The sequence below is a fragment of the Schistocerca serialis genome, chromosome 5 (assembly GCF_023864345.2).
Source record: "Schistocerca serialis cubense isolate TAMUIC-IGC-003099 chromosome 5, iqSchSeri2.2, whole genome shotgun sequence".
NCBI lineage: Eukaryota > Metazoa > Arthropoda > Insecta > Orthoptera > Acrididae > Schistocerca > Schistocerca serialis.
The window spans coordinates 199250674-199256240 of record NC_064642.1 but is presented as its reverse complement, the minus strand read 5'-3'; the positions used below and the strand labels follow the sequence as shown (position 1 = coordinate 199256240).

The following is a 5567-nucleotide window of genomic DNA, read 5'->3' as shown; positions in this document are numbered from 1 at the left end:
CCATTAGAACGTTCTACACTGGATATTAACAGTAAACAGCACCATGGATTGCTGACTAGTGGGATGATAGCATGTAGAACAAAGTGGGACTTGTATCAAAAAGTTAAAAGTAGTCACAATCAGGCTACAGTAGGTAAGGTGTTTAAAAATAGTATTAGGAAGGCAAGGAGTATGTGATACGCAAATAGAATAGCTAATACCAGAATGAAATTTTCACTCTGCAGCGGAGTGTGCGCTGATATGAAAGTTCCTGGCAGATTAAAACTGTGTGCCGGGCCGAGACTCGAACTCGGGACCATTGCCTTTCGCGGGCAAGTGCTCTACCAACTGAGCTACCCAAGCACGGCTGACGCCCCGTCCTCACAGCTTCATATCAGCGCACAGTCCGCTGCAGAGTGAAAATTTCATTCTGGAAACATTCCCCAGGCTGTGGCTAAGTCATGTCTCCACAACATCCTTTCTTCCATGAGTACTAGTTCTGCAAGAATCGAAGGAGAGCTTCTGTGAAGTTTGGAAGGTAGGAGACGATGTACTGGCAGAATTGAAGCTGTGAGGACGGGGCATGAGTCGTGCTTGGGTAGCTCAGTTGGTAGAGCACTTGCCCGCGAAAGGCAAAGGTCCGGAGTTTGAGTCTCGGCCCGGCACACAGTTTTAATCTGCCAGAATGTTTCAGAATAGCTAATTCACAGGATAAAATTAAAACGACATTGTCAGTTGTGCAGGAAGTGTCTGCCAGCAGCACAAGGCTGACGATCTAAATGCAGTTCATAGTAAAAATAATTCTGTTACTGATAAGTCAGATATATGTACAGTATTTAACAATAATTTCTGAGCATTTATGGTGAATAAAACAAAAACTTAGTTTCTACGGATAATTATATAACTCCCACGGAAAATGCCTTTCTGAGATTGATGTCTGAAACAGTCTTCTGTTAAATCTACAAGGGGAAGATTGAGTCAGTATTTAAATCGCTGAAGACTAGGAACTGTGATGGGTATAATGGAGTGCCTAGCTGAATATTAAAGTACTGTGATACGCATGTTCTCCCTGCAATTAGCCATATTTGTAATTTTTTCTTTAAGAATGATCAGTTTCCTGAACGATTAAATTCCACTGCCGTAAACCCACTTTATAAAAAGGGAGGAAGGGATAATTTAGATAATTTTAGGCTTATTTCTATGCCATCAGTGTTTGATAAAGATATTGAAAAGGCTATGTATGTCAGGATAATTGATTATTTTATATCACATAATTTGCTACCAAATGTACAGTTCGGCTTTAGAAGTGGTTTAACAACTGAAAGCGCTATATTCTCTTTCCTCTGTGGGGTTCTAGATGGACTAAACAAAAGGTTTCGAACGCTAGGCATGCTCTTTGATTTAACTAAGGCATTTGGTTGTGTTGATCACAAAATATTTCTCCAGAAGTTGGACCATTCTCAAAGGATATTTATGACTCATAACCAGGCAGTTCGAACAATATGTGATGTAAGTTTGCAAACCTCTTGTCGACCCCTGTTCACTAGTCTGTGTATTCTGATATTGGCCTCCCATATATATATATATTATTTACTGTCGTTTATTGTTAACAATATCAGCTTATTCTCAAGAATTAGCAGCTCTCACTCAGTTAATACTAGGCACAAATCCAATCTGCATTTGGATCACACTTCCTTGACTCTTCAGCAGAAAGGGGTGCTATATACTGCTGCATCCATTTTCAATAAGCTATCACAAGAATTCAAAAATCATAGCAGTATTCCAAGCTTTTTCAAATCGAAACTGAAGACTTTACTCACGGGTCACTCCTTTTGTTCTGTTGAGAAGTTTCTTGAAAAATTAAGTTGATTCCTACATTATATTGTTGATTGCATTTGCTTAGACTTATGACTTGTCGTTTTTGGATTCATAAAAATTTTATTTTATCTGTTATTATTGTTATGTCGCAATTGCATGTACTGACTCCTCAATTTGGTCCTACGGAAATAGGCGTGTAAAACAAAATAAAATAAATTCGAGGTAGTAACACTAAATTACCGGAACTGGAAAGTCTTATCGAGGGGGCAGCTAGAAATGATCAGGTAATGGAAAGGATGAATGTTAGAATCGAGCTAAATGAACTATGTATCAATAGAATATTGGTGCAGTCAGCACAAAACTAATGGATATGCATGGATATGTCAAGGCAATAGCTAAGGCACTTGACTCCCACCACCAGCACCACCGCCGCCGCCACCACCACAAGGAGTCTCAGTGTATGCACAAGCTATACACTGTCTCAAAAACGGTTCAGTATACAGAAGCATGTCGACGACAAGTTATTTAAGCACAGTAATCTGTTTGACAGAAATTATTATTGTTGAAAGTAGGACAGCTGCAGTCAGATCAATACCTCCTGCAAATATTTAAACTATTGACAGGAAGCCTGAAAAGGTTCTCATTCACTATGGACAGAGGCAGAAAAGAAGATGAGGAAAGAGAAGCAGGTGGAGTCTGTGTTATTACTGATTTCATTAACCACTACAGTGACGATGAAGTAGACAGAACATATGTGGTCAGCAGAAGAAACCATATCGTTAGGTAATCATCCCATACATGTAACTGTAAATGCAATACATGTTTGGGGTAAGGAATTTGAAAGAACACATAGTTTATCAGAGTTAATATTCTTAACAACTTTGAACACATGAAGGAATTTCCTGAAAGAGACAAAAACGTAATTTATGGTGTAATGTTAGGACTAATGTGTATACGAATGGCAACACCTCACAAGGATGAATGGAAGTCTCAAATAGTAACAAGCACAAGAACATAATTAAACCCATGTTAGCAGCAGAACATAGTATTGGCAAAGCTTTGCATAAAATACAGAACATTCTACATTTGAAGTACGTATATAATGGCGACCCAAATCATAGAATGATTACACTTACTCACAACATCAGCTGCTGTAGGGAATATAGGATATATAAACAAAATCATGTCAATCATTTCAGAGCTTCAAGAAAGACATATCATCAGTTGTTCTTGAGGTCCACAGGCCGACACACAAAACATTCCAGTGGAGACATGTGAGAACACAAGGATTGGATGATTTAAGGCAGGTTGACCGTATAGAGATCCTAGAATACTGATGATCAAATAAAGGTTTTAAGATCATTTCAGTGGGCATAGAAATTTGTTCCAAATTCCCACGGGCTTTACCTCTGAAGATAATGATGGCGAAGGAAGCTACAGAGGTTCCTGAACAATTGCTGTAGACGACCGCATTTGTTTCCTAACAATCCCCAAATACACCATGAAGGCGAATTATGCAGTAGGCATTTCAAAGCAGCATTGAATCAGTATGAAAAATAACTCCTCAACTTTCACCCATTATAGCAGTATTGGACAGATAAACACTACGATCCCAAAAAAAAAATATGCATGTAATTTAATTTTTGAGGGTCACACAGATGGCTGGATGTCCCACCACAAATTATTGACAAGTGTAATCGGAATATTAATCACATAATTAAAATGAGGTCTATTGATATCCATGGTGACAGTCTTCGAAATACAATACACAGTCATGTCAAGATGGTGGATTTACACATTCAGAAGTTCACCATTGGTGATTTGGTACATATTTCGAAAAAAAAAATGCGCGTTTGAGAAGTCTTATCTGGCAGATTAAAACCGTGTGCCGGAGCGAGACTCGAACTCGGGACCTTTACCTTTAGCGGGAAAGTGCTCTACCAATTGAGCTACCCAAGCACGATTCACGCCCCATCCTCACAGCTTTACTTCCGCCAGTACCTCGTCTCCTACTTTCCAAACTTCACAAAGCTCTCCTGGGTACCTTGCAGAACTAGCACACTTGGAAGAAAGGATATAGGGGACACATGGCCACAGCCTGGGGGACGTTTCCAGAATGGGATTTTCACTGTGCAGCGGAGTGTGCGTTGATATGAAACTTCCTGGCAAATTAAAACTGTGTGCCAGACCGAGACTCGAACTCGGGATCTTTGCCTTTCGTGGTCAAGTGCTCTACCAACTGAGCTACCCAAGCACGACTCACGCCCCGTCCTCACAGTTTTACTTTCGCCAGTGAAACGTCCCCTTTGAACATTTATACACGACTGTGCTTAAACTGACACACAATATTTTGTTAGCGCAACGCAATCTGACTTTCAAAATTCCCTACAAAAGAATGGCCCTGACTAACATTAAACTATACCTTTCACAAATCACTTACCTCACAAAAATCTTCGCTGCTCAAGCTACTGCAATACAGCAAGCGCCACTACTGCCAGCTAAATAAAAGATTCAAACTATGGAAGGCACTAACTACTGATAGGGATAGTTAGCAAATGAAAGATATTAATAGAGAACAAACAATGTATTTACCTTGATATCATCATATATAAATATAGCAGTTCATGACAAATTTCAAAACTCCGCCATCTCTCTCCCCACATCCACCACTGCTGGCGGCTCACCTCCAACTGCGCAACGCTACGCGCTGTTCACAGCCAGCTGCCTAACACTATAATGGCGAGTATTACAACAATGCAAAGCAGCCACAGACTGCACACAGCACAGCCAGTGATTTTTCATTTTCATACAGAGAGCGCTACGTGGCGGCGGCGTTACCAATATAAGAACCTAAACAGCCTACTTACATAAAGAAAACATAAACAGCCTACTTACGTAAAGAAAACATAAACAGCCTACTTACATAGCCCCCATGCTCCCCACAAAAAATTTTTACAAATGGTGTTGGGCACTGGCCAATACAGATTTGACAAAAATTTTTCACAATTACAGTAACAAAGATATAAAATGCACACACTTATTGATACAATGTTGGTCAAAAGCTAAAATTGTCTCACTGTCCATAAAGACAGTCCTAATCGTACATAACAGGAGAATAGCAGTGTTTTTCTCAAAGTCTGAGCAGTAAAAGAAAATGCACACGGAAGTAGTGGATTTCCATGCAGTCTTGAAGAAGTAGTGTTGTCCTTCCAATGGAAAGACAGTGCTGACTCTCGACATGCAGACAGGTAATGGGCCACAACAGAGCAAACCCACAGCAGAGTCAGTCGAAATTTTGAAGAGTATTGGTAGGTAGGTCATCACAGAGCAGACCCACTGTAGTCCTGGTAGAGATTACGGTATTGGTGGGCCACCAGAGGTGCAGACCCACTGCAGTCCTTGTAGAAATAATGGCATGGTGGGTCATCATAGATGCAGACCCTCTGTAGTCCTTGTAGAGATAATGGTACTGGTGGGTCATCAAAGATGCAGACCCACTGTAGTCCTTGGAGAGATAGCCAGCAGCCATCTGTTGTGACTGTGCAGGTGCACAATCACCGTTGAAGAGTCTTGCGGATAATATAGCAAGTCCATAAACCACCACTTGTGCACTCACAAAGTTTTCGGAACTGTCCTTAGAACCAGCAATGCTGTTATCCAGTCCCTTGCTGAATTAGTAACACACGTGCAAACACTAACAGTCCCTACTTCTCACATATTGTCCATATACTATGACCAACAGAAACGTGTGCAGTGAAATGTAACTTAAT

The 5567-nt window shown here is 40.4% G+C and overlaps 1 non-coding gene across 1 annotated transcript; it reads right to left on the bottom strand.

Annotated features, from left to right (window-relative positions):
- Nucleotides 1-268: 268 nt before the first annotated feature.
- Nucleotides 269-343, bottom strand: Trnas-cga (transfer RNA serine (anticodon CGA)). Its single transcript has one exon. It is a non-coding gene; the product is annotated as a tRNA-Ser (tRNA).
- Nucleotides 344-5567: the final 5224 nt, after the last annotated feature.